The sequence below is a fragment of the Xiphophorus maculatus genome, chromosome 15, assembly GCF_002775205.1.
Source record: "Xiphophorus maculatus strain JP 163 A chromosome 15, X_maculatus-5.0-male, whole genome shotgun sequence".
NCBI classification, from domain to species: Eukaryota; Metazoa; Chordata; class Actinopteri; order Cyprinodontiformes; family Poeciliidae; genus Xiphophorus; species Xiphophorus maculatus.
The window spans coordinates 13,970,312-13,990,683 of record NC_036457.1 but is presented as its reverse complement, the minus strand read 5'-3'; positions in this window follow the sequence as shown (position 1 = coordinate 13,990,683).

Here is a 20,372-nt window from a genome sequence, read left to right as displayed (position 1 = left end):
TAAATTACACGAGTTGAATAAACAAAGGAGAAACATCACCTTAAAAAAGCAATCTGTCAATCTTTCAAATGATTTCCCTTGAGACTGACACACAGCTATGCATTGTTTATTAAAGCCCTGCTTATTACTACATTTATCTGGATTTGTCTGCTTTGCTATGACATTATTATCGCTACCTGAACCTCGTACGTCTCTGTCGGACATCCCTAAAACCTCCCTCTCTGCAGCCGAAATGTGGCTCTGATTATTGGACCTCTATCTCAAATGCGAGAAACCATTGGGAGGAGTAGTATAATGCGAAACAGATTTACTTCAAATCGAACTGGAAAGGACCAAAATTTTAATGAAGACATTCTGTTTGTCATGATCTAGAAAATCACCTTAAACTCTCACGCTGCAGGCTGTGAAGGCTGCTGTTTAAACCCCCCCGACTGCAGACGGTAGTCTCTGGAGACGGAGGCTGTATTAGCCACATGTTGAAGGTCTCCCTTACTCTCTTTGTTTTTTTCCCTGAAGTAATATCTGCGTAGCCTGAGGCATCACAATTTTTACACACAGGATGTATAGAGCTTGCATGCCACTGCGTAATGGGATAGTCCAGCTTCATTAAACTTGTGCATTGTCAAAATATTTGCGACTCTTTTGTTAGTGGGTTGGACGCTCTAAAGTCTCCTCGGTGGGATTTGATATTTTTAAGTGCAAACATTTTTGGGAGTTTCCCAACTAAGCCTAATGCTGTTGGGAGGGAGGTTCTACTGTAAAATCTCTAACACAGCAGTAGAGAAACAATTTTAAAGCATAGAACACAAAACATATATCACAGCAAACTGCGCCTAGGAAAAATTTGGCAAATGGATGATTAGAACTAATCGGCCGTAGCATTCTGTCCTTATTTTAGCTAATAAGGACAGAAACATAAAGTCTTTTTCCAAAATTTAAAATCAAGAAGAGACAATATGTGACACTGAGACCCGGGTCTTGGCTAGACTTTACAATATTTTAGAGAAACTAATGGCCAACACATATAGTGTCTAAGGAGCATCAGTCAGTTCATAAGCATCAAAAAAATGACTCTTAATTTGAATTAAAGGGTTCAATAACAGTGGTTTCTGACATTGTTTTTGGATGTACGATGCAGATGCTAACGTCTGGTTTGCATGCTAACCCCCAGTGTACTACCACACTTTCTTATAGTGGTCACAAATCATTTGTACACTGTAAGTTTTTTTATTTTATTTTTTATTTTTCTGTCAGGTATCTGAAAATCTGTCACACATGAACAATTTGAGCTGATTCTGTAGCCAAGTATTATCAAGTTTAAGATTACTCTATGGTTCAGGGAAATTATTTTATCTAAGCAACATAAAAAAAGCAACAATAAAAACAATACAAATATAAATAGAGTGAAAAACATAAGTAAAAGTTAATACCAGACAGACATGCAACAGACAGCACAATACAATCATCCAAGTTTCAGAAGGTACCAGTAAGTGACAAAAAAACCCACCTGGATAGTTCCAGTAACCTACATGTTACGTTTCTGGAAAACCTTCATAAGTTCAGTGAAAGACTCTGGTAAATTCTACCAAAGTTCAAGAAAGCACCTGGTAGAGAATGCTTCCGCTACTGATGGATAGATCCTTTCTAAAGTTGCACCAAGATGCCGCCTTCTGTTTGTTCAAGACTAAGAGTTTGCATCGGAAAATGTCACATTGAGAACTTAACAACGTACTAGAGGCTAGTTTGAAAACCAGCAAAATGTGTTCGGTGTCTTCATTACCTCGTTGAAACTCAGCAAAATATTACAAGCTAAAAATGACATCTTCACTATGTGGAACAAACATACTGAAATAGAAACGAGCTAAAAGTTTCAGTCTGCTGCTAGGTGTCCATGTTGGATACAGATGTTATGACTGACCAATAAGCTTCCTCCTTCCACCCCCTACAGGTCCTGACTTGTGACTTTAAGTCGAATGCCCCCAAATAGGTACTCAATCCCAAAAGAAACACCAACTAAATAATACAATACATTTAAAAAACGAAATAAAGTCATTTTCCCAAGTTGGAAAAATAATTACAAGTTCTGTCTGGACACAAACCAGTAGATTCATTTTTTGTATGTATCTGTTTGTAAATAAGCATCTGTATTTGCAAAATCATTCCTTAGACACAAAAACGCTCCTGAGAACCATTTTCAGTAAACACTCTTGGATGTGCAGCCTCAAGAGCAACTCTGTGATAAAAGAAAAACCCAGACTAACCTAAGGCAGAAGAAACCTTTTGCGTCATCTAAGCTCTACTTCATTTAATACAGGCCAAACTGAGAGCTGGTTCTCTGTTTTAAAACGTACATTTCTTACAAGAAACTAAGAACAGCTGCCTGTTTGGGTTGCAGGGTAGAAGGACCATCTGGCTTTTCTTCAGTGCACTGTCCCAAAACCAGCATCATCTGTACCTTTTATTAGGCACCTTTCAGCTTATTCCAGAGTCCCACCTAAAAGCAATTGATACTTTACAAAGTTTGTTTCATGCACCAATTGCCTGACTAGGTGCAGGATTTAGGGTTTGAACGAGTCGACGTCGGTTCTGTCCCCTGCGATGACTTTTTGCGTTTTATGTAACTATTTGCAATGACATGACAAACAGATTTTCCCAAGGAGCTGAAAGATGACGAATTGGGTGGGGAATGCCAGAGAGTTGGAATTGCATAAGCCATGTGTAATTAATTTACCGATTCGCTACTGGCTACCAGAATAATGTGACGCATGTTGCATGCCACAGCCTCGTTTACATCTGTCCAAGTGATCAGCGTCGCCCTGCATGTTGAAGCTTCTGACCTGGCAGCTTTTTGCTCTCATAAAAACTCTGTCTGACAACGTCTGGAAACATAGTCCAAGCTGCATTCTGAAGACCTGACAGAGTCTACCTCTTACCCCTGTCATCACTGGCTTGTCGGTTCATCAGGCAAAGCCAGAGACGCTGCCAGGAGTCTGTGGAGCAGCCAGTTGCACATGGAGGGAGATGTGCAACAGGTTGCAGGTTGGTGCGATGAATTTAACTGCACCCTGAAGTAAAGGTCAGCAGTACATAATACATTTAATTTAGAATGTTTCTAAATGCACAATTGTGGTCAATGCAGTAATTTGACACTTAGGTGAGGTTGTCCAAAAAATTATGATATATCCAATTATCATTCAGTACCAGAGCACTCCTCCCCTGCACCTCCTCCACACAGCTCCCCCAGACTAGTGGCAGCAGCAGTTAGCAAACAACGAATGGGACTTTACATATGTTGAGCTTATCGTGCATATTACTTCTCTGAGAGTCTAAGGAGAGTCAGAATCTCCTAAGAAGAGTTGCACACAGCATCATAGAGAAATACTGTTGTGAAGGCAGAACAGAGCTTCTTAAAGAGACAGAGGACAAATTCAAGGCATCAAACTGTGCAGTCAAATTTAATTTGCTATGGTTGATATATGCAGCACTTTTATAACAACTGACGGTAACATGGTTACTTGATTGATTCAGAATCAGATTCAGATTTATTCATATCCCAAATGGGCAATTGATGTTGCAGCAAGTGTAAAAACTAAAAGACAAAGAATCAAAGATTATAAAAAACAAAAAACAACATAAAACATATTAAAAGGGACATGAAATACAAATCAATACATAATGAAAAGAGCACAGCAGTGTAATTCATTATTGACTGACAGTTGCTACAAACACTAAATCAGGTGCAAGTCCCCCTACCTTGTCCTGCATTAAAAATAGATATTGCTGTGGGAACAAAGGAGAGTTTCTGCCTGTTAATTTTTACACTAAGAAATTTGAGCCTGATTCCAGAAGGCAGAAACTGGAACTCAGCATGTAAAGGATGAGAAGTATGAAAAATAATGGCTTTAGTTTTCCTAATGATTTGTTTTTTACACAGTTCTGTAAGTGAGCATTGTTCAACTCCTATATGTATTACTCTGCTAAGGGCATTTTTGACCTAATACTAAGATTTCCAAACCAACAGAGGAGAGAAAAAGTCAACACAGATTCAATATATAATCTTTGCTATAATCGTAAAATGGTATTTGGCACATATACACTATACCGCCCCTTTTCAAAAATGATCTGACATGTCCTCCTGAGTGGTAGTTGTGCAAATGAGCCAAGATTGAAAACATCTGTATTGTTTGGTAACTCTCAGCCCCGCCATGTTATCTAACTGACTGACATTGCAACAAACATCCATCCTTTTTAAGATATTAACGTGAGCTGGAGCGTTACATAAAAGTGGTCTCTGATCAGTTCGCTCAGATATGTGCCAGTAATAAGTAAACTCCCTCTCCGCCTGTCAAGCCAGAGACCCCTGCAGCTGTCTGTTACAGGACGAGCGTTTGTTCCTGTAATGTTTGTGCTTTGAAAAAGATTTTGTCCAGACACACCGAGCCAGGAAAGCTTATTTTATCAAGCTGATGTTTTACTTCATTGAAAAGCCACATGTTTATATAGTTTATATAACAGCTCGGTAGAAGCTGCACAATGCTTTGTCCCACATGGGTGTAATTTTCTTACCTCATTTGCAACACATGGTGGAATCCCATCAGTGAATTGAGGAATAATGAAAATGACAATAACCTAAAGCATATCCCCATTGACTTATTAAGGCATACATCCAAGGATGTTTGTGTTGCAAAAACACTGCTTTATTAAATCAGTTTGAGACGAAGCAAAAGTTTAAAGGGTCCTCGGGGCACATGTCTGGGAGACCCAGGTTTCACAATTAGCTTTTAAGGACGTCAAAAAGGCTGCTTAGGTCTGCAATCTTTTCATCCTGAGATGAGATCCCGGTGAATCCCCCTTCCAGCAGAGTGGACTCTGTGGACCGGGGCTCTGCTGGAAATTAAATTACCTTTCTTTTTGTTCTGTTTTTGTTTTTTCAAGAAAAATGGCAGTCGTGTAAAAGGCAAAGTAAGAATAACAGTACTTGTTAAGATTGTTAAAGATAATGTTAATTAAGAGGCACATGCTCTCTTAAGGTTTTTTGTCAAACACCAGTTTGTATTACATTCATTCCAACACGCCGAGGGAATAGTTTGCCCGCATGGTATGGAAAGGAAAATATAGTTTTCACGGATGTTACTCTAACTTCATGCCTGTCGCACAGGGGCGACTGTTTGACCTCAGCAAACCTCAGAGACCCCGAAACACATGTACTTTATAATAAATGTGCAGTCATGCATTATGTTCGCATTGTTCCTGTAATTGAATTGTCGAAACTGATTTGAGAGTTTTTATCTGAAATTAACAGCTGCTGGGGAACTGGAAGAAATGCTTTTGTTGCGGTTCCAGCGTTTTTAGAGGTCAGGGAGCAAAGCGGATCTGTTGCCTTCAAATTTGGCTCAGACCTCCAGAGTGCCCAGATGGTGTTTGAGCTTAGACTGAAAGTTTAACATGAAACTTGTGTAATCAGAGTTTTCTGGGATTAATTTTGAAATGTGCAAAAAAAAAAAAAATCTCATGTTCATAAAAAAAAAAAAGAAAAAAAAAAATTCTGACTCGTCCATACGGCAAATTCAAAAATTCACATTTTAATGATAAGACAATTGAAGCATTTCCTTTAATTTGAGATAAAACAAGTAAGAAATAAAAGAAAAAAGGGTAAACTAGTGAGCCTAGTGAGTACACATACTCAGCAGTGGTAATATTGTGTGTTTTGCACATTCTTATCGCTAAACATTTATGGAAATATCTGAAAATGTTGTTGAAACTATGCATTTCTTGTGATTTAAGACCAAAATATTGTGCTGAGAAAAACGTGAAAAAAATACTTTGCTATAATTATTTTGGCAATATTGAACTCTGCTGGACGGACTCTATTATTCAATCAGGTGGTTTCCAAAAGCCATTCGTTACACTCCATATTTTCAAACCAAAAAGGATTAAATAGTTTGTATTATTTACACTTTACTACAATTTTATCCAGAGACAATAATGAAGAAAATCTCTACTTTAAAATCCAATGATACTTTGTGTCACATAAAATAAAATAAGTGAAATACAAGAAAGTTTGTGGCAACATGTGAGCAGGTCCAGGGAGTATGAACACACCTGGAGTGTAGGTGTAAGAGTCAGTTTTGTCCAGTTTATCTCCCAGTCTCACATTATGGACTGAAGATTTGTCAAGTGTGTACCCGCTTCTCCAACCCTGTCACCCCTCCTCAATTGACATTAGTCTGATAGATATTAAACTTTTGCAGTCCACAGTTGGAAGTGGCCTCTGTAAACATGTCAGACCACACATCACCCTATAAATTGTTTGACATTAGTTTCCATTTTGAGCCACTATTTGTAAGAGTTTTGATATATACTTTATAGCTGCTGTTTATGTTCTGTTGTTTTGGGTGGTGATAAACATCCCGAATTATGTAACGTACCACACGTATGGTCCCCATCAACATGTGAAGAGCAGCAGTGTGGCGTCTTTGTGCAGGTTTAGGTCTATTTTGCATCAACAAAACTAAAGAAGGTGTTTTTACTGCAATGTTACGTAATCCTAACGTAATAATAATGAAACGAGGAAAGTCAAAGTGTGTGGTTACATTCATAAAAGTAAAAGAGAAAGACTACATTACAATGAAGCTAGCTTTGCAAATCTTCTGCTACTGCTTCTCCTAATTACTTAGATTTTCTATGAAGCAACAGTGACTGAAGCAGGGGTACAAATGATCATTTCACTTTGATGAAATTCCAATTTATCAATTTACCCTGCTAATTAAGGTCACAAGGCAGAGCTAATGTACACCTCTGAGTGTGCACCACTTCAATCAACTTCCAATCTTCTCACAAGATTGGACGATTGGCAATGCAGGGTCTCAAGATGGTGAGACCTTGCATTGCCCAGAGTGAAAACACCAAATACGAGTTCCGTTTTAGACTCTACCGGCCTCTGTTAGCACTTTAATTATTTTTAATTTCATGATAGTGGAGTCAGGACAAATATGAGCAAGTACAGTGAATGCTTCAACACAATCTTTTTAACATGAATGCTGCAGTTGAGTCATCCTCACACATTTAGTGCAAAGTTATTTTCTCCATCCTTATTGATCTTATCTGCATCAGATTTTGCACATTTCTCAGATCAGACAGATTCTGCTTTGTTTGCACCGTGGACTCCTGCTGCTGCTGTTATTTTGCTTTGTTTATTATCACTGTAACACACTTATTCTGCAATTTTGCATTAGCCTTGCAGTTATAATTTGTCATGGGGTTTGCGACTACCTCCCGAGGTGGATCAGGGGAGTAATACTGTTGGGTTGACTTTAACCCCTTTGACTTTCCATTGACTGTGAGGCATAAAGAACATGTGTAGACCACAAAATTAAACAATAATCTTAAAGGCAATATAGGAACAGGGTATATTTGAGCAACTGAATCAACACTGAACTCCTCTTACTACCAAAGTGGGGTAGAGTTAAATGTTTGTCAAATCTTTCTAAAGCTTGGTTGTACCTGATTCAGGCAACAGGACGAAGATCCAAAACACAGCAGAAGATCTACAGCAGAATGGCTAAGAAGAAAAGAATCAAGGTGTTGCGATGGCCTAGTCAAAGTTGGGACTGATGAACATTTCTTTATATTGTAATGAAGCCAACACTGCAGACATAGACCTGTTGAGCAGAGTTTATTCGAATGAGTATGAGCTGCTATTTCCGAGGCTGCAGCTCACGCCTCTAACAATCACAATCTTTTGTCTCCCATTTGCTTGATTACCGTAAAACACTGAGGTATAACTTGGCTAACCCTAGTTACTTATATTATTATAAACAATGTTACATTGACAAGTGAGACCAGCCATAGTTCTTAACCTGCCTTAGAGAGTAAATGCATTAATCCAAATAAAACACAGAAAAAAGTAAAGGCAAATATTTGACATTCATTCAAACTGTTTTTTTATTAAAAGCAGTCCAGTTATTTGGTTTCCAATTTCTTGTGACATGAACCCAGCATATGTTACGTTTGAGTCAAGTTGTTTTTAAATCAAATCAAGAGAAGAAGAAGAAGAACTAAGTTCATGAGTTGCTTCTATTAATCTATTTAGCAATGAGTGATTCAAGCTGTACATAACTTTAAAAAAAACCCAAACGAAAACAAATGAAGATTTCTTTTGTGTGTGTCATAGTCTTCTGCTTGTGTTCAGAAGTCAGGAAGAATTACAAACTGAATGAGTGATACCTTCAACTTCTGACCAGGAACCATTATCGCTCTGGCCATAATGACTCTTCCCATAATGAGTCATTATGGGATGCTGTAACCACATCAAGGCAGTATTTCTGTTTAAACAGATTTCAGTTTTTATGTCCAGATAAATGCAATTGGATAGTATTTAAGCTTTCGTGTCTGAGGCCAATTTGCAGTTTCTCTCTGTATTTAGTCTCTTTTTTTCTTTTATTCTATTACCGTCTGTTACAGTAATTACAGGAAAGTAAGTCAACAGTGCCTGTAAGTCACTGCAAGGAGAAGGAAATACCAAATAAGAGTCTCGGGCAAAATGAGTCTGTTCTTCTCAGGCATCCTTCACACACGGTGGCCAAAATGTCCTAACAATGGAATGCAGGGAAAAAACCCCTCAAGATTTCAGATCCACATATTTCTCTTTTGCACTTTCTAACATCTCTGATGTAACAAAAAAGGTAAGAAGTACTGTATCTGGTGAAACCTCTAATGTATCCAGACGTTTTCTTCCCACATTTGTTGATCAGCACTTCCAAGAGATGACAACATGGAAATTTGAGCATTCTCTATTTAACGCCACATTTCCACCGAAGTGTACAGAATGGGTCGGTCCAGTTCTGTACACTGTTTTGTCAGTTTCCATTGTAAAAGAGCCCCACAAAACCAACCTCTATCCATACTTGTAACTCTGTAGGACAATGATATGGTGGGGTTGTGTCAGAGAACAGAGTCTATTGATCACTGTTCTGGTAAAGTATGACTAAATAAAAAACAAGTTGCCTTGGACGTGAGAAAAATTGTACATGCCTTTTGAAAAAAAGGATAAAACATTCATTGAGCAGCAAAATCCAGAAATGTTCCAGCCTGGCCTTCTGTGAGAAGTTTTCTTAACCCATAAACACCACAATTTACTCCAGCCCTCAACAATGTCTGGCTGGCTGCCTTGTGGCCATTCTTACCATTGCTGTATTTATTTCCTGTGAGATCCTTGTCGTAATAATTCTGTCATCCCCGGGGGTCTGCACCACCCAGAGAGCAGCCACTTCTGTGTTTTTTCACCCCTGATCCCCCATGCTTTACCACCTGGAGACAGTGACAGCCCTCTCTCTGTTGCTGACTCACCTCGCCATATATCTGGTCTCCTACTGCTTTATTCTTTTTTTTTTTTTTTCCACTTCTACTTTCCCAATTTGTTGCAGCACTTTTCTCGCTCACTCTTTTTCCTTTACTGATTTTCATATGTGAAATTTCATTAGTTTATTTTTAGCAGGCAACAGACAACATTTAATATTTAAGTGGTGTAATAGCGTAAGGGGCATTTGACAGTATTTGCTACAAAGTGCAGATTCAACACATTCGTTAGAGTACACTTTAATTCGCAGGTAATTAAAAGTGAAGTCTGGGATCCAATGACTAAGACGCCACATGCAACAAGGAGCAGATCCAAAGATTTTAAAATGATACTTCACATTTTTTAAATGTATTTCTCAGGTGTCTATAAATTACCTAACAGTGGAAAAAGCTCCATTTGGCGTATTGGGATAAGAACACACCTGCTACAGTAAGTAAAGAGCCTACCTGTGACACCATTTTCTCCATAGTCACCAGCTGGTATTGCCCTAACTACTGTCCACCCATTTTTCTACCCTTTGCTTAATCTAGTTTAAGGTTACTTCATTCAGTCAGTGGGTGGGTGAGAATTACGTCTGGAACATGTCACCAGTCCAGTTCGGGACAGAGACAAGAAACCAAGCACGCAGACGCTCACGCAATTTAGAGTCAAGAAGGTCAGTTAATGTCAGCTACATGTTGTTTTTTTTGGAAGACACACAGCAAAGGGAGGGCAGACTGACTCCCTAAAAGGCAGTCTACCCAGCAAGTTTCTTACACTGAATTGCTTTCATTACGTCTTCAAGAAACCAACCATTTGAAGTACAAAACAGCAAAGTAGCTTTTTAGTTTTAAGTGATGTGCTATTATACACCTTCATTGATGTCTTCCTGATCTCTTCAAACAAAACCCTCTTCTCAGAAAGGAAAAGTTAATAAGATATTTTGTAGAATAAGCTTTATGACCTAATTTTTGTAGGCGTTTGGTTTCACTGTGAAACCAAACACCTACATTATTAAACGTTATTAAAAAAGGAGGATGAAATCAGGTGAGGATAATGGGAAAGGAAAGTTAAGGGGAATTATAAGGAATGGAAAGGACGACGCTCCGAAGGAATCTTACCTGGCTCAAAACAGAGGACCACCTCGCTGTAAATGAACACCTCTATCCCGAGGCTGCTGAGCACATCTGGTTGGGGTTCTGTTAAAAAAAAGAGGACCTGTTAAATCCATTGTCGCTGGAGAGTAGTAGCATAAATTATAGCTACAGAAAGCAGGAAAAAAAAACCGCGACAGTGATAACTTGCGAGAAAAATGGCACTTTCGCTCACTGACACAGTATGGCAGGTTCACAGGGTGAGATTGACTACCACTATCAGTGAGACAAAGCTGCAGTGTGATTCAGAACGTAACGTGATCCTAATGTTACGAGGCATAAGGGGAAAGCGGGCAGAGATCCTACGAGGCCAGACCTTGTAGAAGGAAAATGTTCAATGTGAGACTGTATTAACATCAGTAAGATCCACACACCGAACTTCTCTCCATCCAAGAAAACAAATCTAGGTGTGTTTTGTTAGCCTAGAATTAAATTAGAGGAGGGAAAGTGTGTATTCACTTAAAGTATTCACTTATTCACTTGGCCTCCTTGGGGATGTGCTCTTCAGAAGAGAAATTGTGGGGCCTTGGGAGAGGCCAGCACAGAGGCCGCACTCTTGAGGGGGCCCTTTGGTATTTGAAGGATGGAGTGATGACAGCGGGACGTTGTTTGTGTATAAAATGGAGACAAAAACGAAACAGCTCTGAACATGTCGGCCCCTCTGCTCGTTGTCACTTCTAAAAGAAACGTGCTCTGACCCGGTAACAGCAACTGCAACGGCACAAAGGTTCTGGGGTCGCTGAAAGCCGTGTGCAAAAAAAGTAATATCCTGTGTTCAGCCTATTGTTTATTTTCTTAAATATGTTCACTTTCCTTCCGTAATGACGGAATTACATGTTGTACCTCTTGGAGCCCAATTTAAACATTTCTATACCTAAACTTTCCAGTTCTTTGTCATTACTTTAATGTGATATGTCTGCTTTTCACATTCTTTAAAGTCCTAGCAATAGGAATCATGCTTTGTCAATGTTTTATATTACACCTCAAATTATTTTAAGAGTACCGTAAGGCATACAGGAAACACCACGACCAGAGACATCCAGAACTTCAATGTACTGGTTTAATCAATGCACTTCCATGTGCTAGAATGGCCTGATCTATATCACGTGGTGTTTACTGATAGAGTCTAGCTGATATTTAACTATTTTGCAAAGACGAATGGGAAAACATTTTTCCATAGGTGGAAACTGTAGGTTGTGCCAGTTGTACAAGTACTGATTCATGGGAAATGAATAGAAAGTCATAGCAAACTTTTAAGATTTTTTTTTTTACCTTATCAAAATCCATTTGAAATATACTGAAGTTGTTGGTTGTAATATGATGAGACATAGAGATCTAAGGAGTAGAAATATGTTTGCAAAACACTGCGTTTTTTTTGTTTTTTACTCGTTTTCAATTTTGTCGTATTTTTTTCTGCCTCTCTATCCCCAAGTTGTGTTTTCATTCGGATTTTATCCAGATAGAAGGAGACCACAGTAGAGTGCTCATATTCTAGACGCTGAGTTCTGTTATGGCAGAATGCGGTGCAGCTTTGTACGAGTGGGTCAACCAGACTTGGATAATCAAAACACATGCAAAAGTTATTGTAATCAGGAGAAAAATGGAAACAGATTTTCACTCTGTTAGGCTTGGACGTCTAAGAGTAACGGTGTTACATGTTAGTGAGAATTGGTGAAAGTTATTAAATCTCGTCTCGCTGTTTTTTTTTCTTCTCTTTTTCTGGGCGTTGGATTCCTTTGCATCTGACTTGGCGACACAAAGGAAGCAGTGGGACGTCATGTCCTCAGGTTTTTATTTGAATTGGGTACATTTCTATTAGTATCCACAACAGAAGAAAAGAAGACATTGTGACAACACTGGCTGACGCAGATATAAAAAAAAAATTAATTAATTAATTTTAAAAAAGTGCCTCCACAACTAAAATGAGTCATGCACCGTCATGGGCTAAAAAGCTACTCTGTGAGGAAGAAATATTCTTCCAGGAGCAACATATAAAGCTAGATTACAGTTTGCAAAGATTTGACTAATTTGTTTTATTTTTTAAGTCCTGTTAAGTGTTCGGCAATAGTGACCATTATTTCACTTGGAATCTTGATCCCAGTTTCTAGTAAATGCAGATTTCCTTGCAACTATTGGGAGATCTTTAACCGTGACTCATATCATTAGGTTATTTTCTCACTAAATGATGAAGATTCCATTGATTACTTATTAGTTTCCTTGTAGCTGAGCAAATGTTGTGTCTCTTCTGGTAAACTGTCACCAGACCAGTACTGAGGACGCCACCCACGCTGGATCCCAGAGCCATAAATACATTAACACTTAGTCCAGTTGGCACCTGTTAAATCATCTTGTCAACCTTGCAGTGTCAGCCCCGTGACACACCGTCTGACCACACATCCACACCATTTGTTGACATGATTTTTGTCACAGCGCTGTATCTGTCATGCTCTGACAAGGTTGGAATTGTGTGACCCAGAGGCTTTTGGCAGAAAGGTTGGGGAGGCACAGTGCAATGAAAAGTCACAGAACCTAAAGGACTTTATTAATGAAAAGCACTTGAGGCATCTATCAGTCATCCATTTCATGCTTCCTGGGGTCACACAACCAGCAACACTTTTCGGCCTCGGCCCTTAGTAACAGTTTGTGTTGCCGTGTTGACAGCAGGGTCACCTGTGCGCTGGGGGTGTTGACCAGGTTCGAGAGACAGCTGCAGGGCTCTATTTTAGCTTGATATTAAATAGGATGACCTAACATAGTCATGGGAACACAGGCTGCCTCTGCAGTTGAATGTTCTTCCCTGTCTGCAACATGATGTCAGATAAAGTGCCTTGGTAACACACTCTCATAGGTGTGTAGAGTACCCAAAGATTTGACTCAAGTAAGAGTTGGACTACTGCTTTTATTAGCCAAGTAAAAGTAATAAGTATTCATGCAAAAAAAATGACTCAAAATAAGAGTAAAAATGCATTCGGCTAAAATGCTGCTCAACTCCTGTTTAACTAACTAGAACATCTAACTTAATATTCAAATCAATGGAAGTTAGACAAAAACTTTAAAGTTACATGCAAATTTAGGTATTTTAAAGACAAAATAAATAAATAAATAAATAGCATAATAACAAAATAACAAATTAAGGTAGAAGAACCGCTTTTCCCCAAAACATTTTTAAACAAAACTTAAACTAATACACTATGTGTATTTTAGAACAGGGTAAAAGCACTTAAAGTGACAACATATAGTGTTTACTGTATTTGAACTTCTCAGCAGATTCAGTAAATAGAAACTAACATCAGAGGAACGAAGCTTGTGTTAAAACAAGAATGATCACTATAACATAAACTAGCTGTGTGTCTGTAAAGTTACTCACAGTGGGTAGAGGTTGAAGAAATTCTGTTCAAGTAAGAGTAGCAAAATGCATTTTGATAAATATGATAAATCAGCACAAAGAAGTACATAATTATAAAGTGCAAGAACAAACTTTAGCCAAAAGAAATCTATAAATAAAGTGTGGAGGGGAAAAAAGGGAATTTGTTTGATAAATACAGATAATAGATGAAAGTATGAGAAGCTCATAGAGCCTGTTTAATTTAATCTCGTTTTCTAATCCAGGTGTTAAGGCAAATTTCAGAGTCTAATAGTACAAAGCTGAAAGGGGTTGCAAGTGCTGTCGCAATGAAAGGTAGTCAGCATAAGATAGCTAAAAAAAAATGAATAGCAAGGTTTTGCAACAAAGCTTTTGGGGTGCAAACACTTCTGCAAGTATGTATGGCTCACATTTAAAGCCCGATATTACAGCAGCTATTAAGTGAACGACGAGGCAGACACCCGGCCAGCATAAAGTTCCCCAGGGCGTGCCAGCTTGCTTCCAGAGTTTTTCCTCCGGGGCCAATCTTATGACTGACTGACCAATGGTCCATGATGTTCCCCACCAATTGCTTGATGACAGCTGGGAAACGCTCCAGCCTTCACCCCTTGTAGTCTCGGGACAAACCAGGCTTGCAAAATGAAGGTTTAAGTGTTTCAGATTAACTTGTGGCCAACGCATTCATTAACTCGGTTGCAAATAGGGAACAGCACATGCAGAGACCTTTACATGGTGTTCACAATCTAGCTGTTATAGCTCCCAAATAGGTCATCACATCCTAAATCCTACTGAGACAAAGGATGTGACACACTGGCCTGTTTAGGCATCGAAAAGGTTTTAAGGTGAAAGGGACAACATAACACTTCCCACAGCGCTTTCCAAAATTCTTTACAGGATGTTTTTCAAAACAGGTGTCGCTTATCCTCCTTGTCCTTGTAAGCTGCCCACCTGTGATGGGAGGCTGCCCCCCCCGATTCCCCCGGCTCGTTTGTGGGAGTCAGCGTAGTCAAGTCAGAGGCTGCATTTGTTTCGCACTAATCCCCCTCATGAGAGGGAGAAAGTTCTTATATGAGAAGCAGGCTTTGATCCCCATCAGATGAAGACAAAAAAGAAAAACACTTAAGCTACTTATACAGCCTACGTTTTCTTCCACCACCTTCTTCGTCTCTGGGATTGTCTCTGACCTCGCTCGCTGGTCAGAGACGTGCAGTGATGCGCGGTGTTAGAGGAAGGGGTCAGTGAGGTTGTTGCGGGCCAGTAGCTCAGACGGTTAGCGTGCAGCAGATGTCAAAATAGCTCGATTTACCAACCCTGAGTGGTGCAGATATTAGCGGGTTGAATGTTTACATATGGAAACAAAAACAAAACAAAAAAAAAAATCTCTTCCAAAAACTGCAAAAAACTGGTTTGTGTGCAAATGAGTCACACACCAAATAAAAACACAGCTGTGGCTAAACTAGGATTCAATCTTCCACGGTCTGGATTAAACAGGTGTTTTCATTCCTGTTTGCAGAGATAAGCATCACACAAGTGCTCTGTTTATGACTATAAATGTGCAACCAAGACGACACAGTGGCAGTGCAGAGTCCATGTCATCATTCACCTTGTTTGCGTCTACAGCAGAGCACGGTAATTATAACTAACGCGGCCACGTGACCAGATCCAGACGCCCGCTGACAAGGAAACGATTGTGAGTCTGTTGATGTGTTTGTTTTCAAACTGAGATGACAAGAGGGACCTTTGCAGTGACCCTGCGATGAGAAAGTAGTCGACACAGACAGGCCTGAACACTTTAGTCAGACTCCAGGTGTCCAGATCCCGCTGCACACAGAAGTGTGTACACGCAACAATGCACTTCCTCTGAGGGCTGTAATTAGGCCTGCTCTTTATTTGTGTTTTGAAATCATTTAGAATTCACAGAAAAGTGTCACTCTGGTACCAAATGTCTTTTGCAATCTCACTTTTTCACAGAGATGCGTGCACGCCGACTCACACTGGAAGGTTAAGGAGTACAGCTGCAGCCAGATCCCCCTCCTCTGTCACTCTTGGTAATCAGTCTGTCAGGATGGTAATTAACCTTCAGAGTAAAGTAAGCAAGACTACTGAACTGCCCCGCTCCATCTAGCATTCCTCCCCTTCACTGTTTGATTCCTCCTACTCCCCCTTCCTTCAGTGGCTCGTCCAGATTGCGCGTTTGTTCAATGTTAGAGGCTCTAGCGTTCAGAGGGAGCAGTCGTAAAAAGCTCCACACCTGGAAGAAAAGAGTGTAACACGAGGCGCTGGCTCAGGTAGCTCTGGTCACTGCTGGCTTCACAAAAAGTCTCATTCTGTGGCAATTAGCGCTTCAGCTGAGCTAGCATCGAAGTAATGACATTACGGACGCTGACGTCTGAGAGCAGAGCAGCACAACAAAACAAATCCTGTAAGAGGTGTCAGGAGAAAGTTATTCAATGCAGTGTACCTCATAACCAGTGTTTTGCAAAAGTCTTCAAACCACTTGAACTTTTTCAAAGACTTTGAAAAATGATGATTCAGCTACTGTTACTCTAGTACCCCTAAATAAAAATCAGAGCAGTCAGCTCCCTTCATTTGAAATAACAAAAATGGAGGAAAACTAACTCTGCTTACCATTGTAAACTACGTATAAACACACTATGGCCATAGGGAAACATGGTAGAGGTGGAAACATCCTGATGCTGGTCAGAGTTGATGGGATGGAGCTATGAAGAAGAAACACAATTAGAGGCAGTTTAGAGATTTCAGACTGGGGTAGAGGTCAAGGGTCACCTTTCAGTAGGGCAATGACCCTGAGCAACAGCAGGACGTAGGTAAAAAATGTTGTGTTAGGATGTTCCAGACCTCAATCCAATTGAGAATTGGTGTCAATATATATATAAAAAAAATGTTTTCACAGATGCTCTCCATGTAATCTGATTGTGTTCTGCAAAGCTGGCAGAGGTCAAATCAATCAATCAATCAATCAATCAATCAATCAATCAATCAATCAATCAATCAATCAATCAATCAATCAATCAATCAATCAATCAATCAATCAATCACGTTTATTTTTCAGCAAGCAGGCAAACACCATACAATCAACAATTGAGAAAACCAGTAGCAAACATCAGCTCAGTGTTCCAGCTGTTTTGCAGTTGGTTAAAGTTATAGTCCCTTTCAATCGTTCACAATCGTAAAGACTAAGAAAACTTTTTTTTTGACTGAGACTAAGCTGATGTATAAAAATTTTAATATGGAGAATTTCATCGGTCAACAGGATAGCTACCCTGAGTCGGTTCCCCTATTATTGTTTTGAAGAAGAAGAAGAATTACTTAATTCATCCCAGCAGGGAAATTATTTCGCAGTTACAGCAAGAATTTTTTATACACAGATTAACACACACACGACGGGAGCTGCGTCTGCAGGCAGCCAGCTGAGCCGGCGCCATTTTTGAAGGAGGACATGCGGCAAAGGTCGTCGGGACCGGGAGTCGAACCCGCGACGTCCGCGGGTCTAAGGCCTCCAAATGTGGGGCGTGCTAACCCCCCTGTGCCACCACAGCACGCCCCGAAATTAAAGGCATGAAGAGCCTTAAGACAGATTTTATGAGTAGTGCTTAAATTGTTGCCCCTCTTGCCTTCCCTGCCCTCCGTATCGTTTGTAAACTCACAGCTGAGCAGGATATCACTATCTAAACTTGTAATTTATGTACAACCAGACGCAACTCGGAGGCAGCTCAGGTTAAACTGATAAAATGTGGAAAAGTTTATGTTTATAAAAGCTTTTGCAAAGCACTGTATGCAACTTGAGGTATAGGGTTACATGTAAATAAAATTTTTTGAAGAAATATATGTTTAATACTAGAGTGGTAAAGGTTCAAAAAAGGAACAAAAATGCAAAAACAACTAAGAAAGTATTATCTATATTTCCTTGCAACATTTTACTTGATGGTATATAATGGTATGTAACTGAAATTCCTACTCTGGAACTGATTCCCATTTTACCTCCCAAAATTACACTCAGTTCTCTTTTTGGAATTTGCTTTATTCCAATTCTGATCTTTTTGCCCTATCATGCAAGGTGATTGGACATCATAATTGTTTCTGTTGAGTGGAAGGGTAAACTTTAAAAAGCTAGATTTATCAGAGGAATACTTGGAGTAATTAAATTAGTCCTAAATATTACATTTTGTGTTACACGAACTACAAGTGGAGTCATTGGTCTTTACTTTAAGAACACATGTTATTATGTATATTTGTCTATTTTGTTTATTCCTGGTAATTGTTTTCTATGAGATGTTATGGTAGAGGTTTGTTCGTCCTTAAGCATATGTAGAATAACATACACTGACATCTTCTGTATGCTTGATAAGGGTTTATAAGACACACACGGCCATTTCGCATCACATCTTTTTAAGTACGAGGAGCAACCTAGAAGTGATGAACCAGCTTATTATAATGTATCCCAATGGGAGGTAGTATGAGAAGATTACTCTGGAAATGAGACTCCATATTTGATTGCTTAATATACTGAGTTTTTTTAAACTTTTGAATAGTGAGCAAAATTACACTCAGTTCTCTTTCTGTCCAGAAATTGGACAAAGGGAGTTTCCAGGAGCTGCCAAACATTTTATGATCTACTGAAAGTTTCAGTCATCTTAACCAATGAAATACAGAAGGTTCTTTATGTAAACTGTAAACTTTTTTGCCCAGTTTTGAAGAAGGTTTGTTATATCTTGGCCCTAACACAAGCCTGCTAGAATAGGCCTCTTAATTGGAAACTGCTATGTCGGAGACAACATGGTTGCCTTAGTGAAAGATGATTCTCCTCCACCATCCTGTTCTGGACTTTCCATAGATGTCATTTTTTTTTAAAGTAAGCGGGAAGATAAATGCATATCACATTTTGGGTACTGTATGCACATCCTCAGAAAGTTACTTGTTGGCTTGAATTGGAGGCCTGCCTCCCCAGGTGATATTGCCACCATAAATACCAGACTAGACCTCGCTTAAAACTGTTTCCATCTCATTGCTTACAGTGTCATTAGACAAAAAAATTATAACACAGGGAATCAACATTCCCAGATATCCCCTCTCACCCACCAGCAGGTTCACAGTGGTGCCAAGTTCTGTTTCATTCTCTGAAGCTGGCAGACCCAAGTTGAGCTGGTCTGACATGGACCCAAATTTGAAGATTTGGCTAGCTCTACATCTGCATCTGGATATGGCCTACTGGAAGGAGAACCTGGATAAGGCTCAAAACTTGTAAAATTATAATGTCACTAGTCTGGCACTGACATGGCACAATATTTCTCAAGAGTAGCTGGAAAGTGTTTCTGGGGAAAGGGATGTCTTGGTGTACCTGAAACCTCTGCCACCAGAGCGCAGAAAACCTGAGGAAAATGATTGGAAAGATGGATGCTTTGGGAGGCCAACAAACATAAAATCCTAAAACACACTGAGCTGTCAGCTGATACTTGTCAACGTGGCTGGAAATGAAGGGCTTGCCCAGCAGAAGTTGGCTGCAAACACCTTGTGGTGAGGTCAACTACAAGGCTGCTTGAAGACATGATGATTCGAGCTCGATGCCAAGTCATCACAGGCAGCTGAGTCAGCTTAATGGGTCAAAGAGAAGGGAGTATAAAAGACCTGGAGAACGTCACTGGCTCAGGAGGGTTAAATCAGAGGGAATCCTGTGCAAAGTGTGAAGATGAACTCTCCGGTGGGTTCACTCAATGACGCAGATGCAGAATCATGGATTTCCCTCCTTTCACACACTCAAAGCTGGGATTTGAGATACGTCTCAAATCCCAGTGTTACACTGAGTCCAAACACTGATCGTAAAAACACTCTCACCCAACAGTTTCCATCACGTCCTTCAGATTCCATAATTATTAGAAATGTATCAACCTGGGAGCAAAACTGGTGTGGTTGTAGTTCAAACGGGGTAAGAATTAAAAATGCTGGCAACTATGTATTTTAGTTTTATTGCTGCTATAATACCAAGTTAAATTTAATACTTGATCAGCTGCGTATGTGTAGGAGTCAGCCACTATGACAGAAATCTACAGGTTCTTTTAAAAGCCAGAATAGACAAACAAACCAATCTTTTGAGCAACATCCTGTGATGATGGTTTTTTTGGACAATGAAGCCAGGATTGTGGAACAATCTAGATCTAGCAGCTCCTGTAGTTTTAATGCAGTTCTTGATGTTTAGGTTCCTCACTTCAAACCTACTCTTCAACTCGGCTCTGCGACCCCAAACCTTAGATTTATCCATGAAGCCCCTTCGTTTCCTAGAGAAGAGGCTGTGTCTTGGCGTCAGCTTGAAATCATTTAGAAGATGGACTTTCCTGATTTTAAGTTTCTGACCTCTGTGGTTTTTAAAAAAATTATACTTCTTAAAGATACATTTCCTTCAGGACTATGTTACAGATGACTTTAGCCAACGGCTAATTGAAACTGTGGAGCATGAAGCTTATAAAGAGCTGAACAGAGTGATGTCAGAGCAGAACTAAAA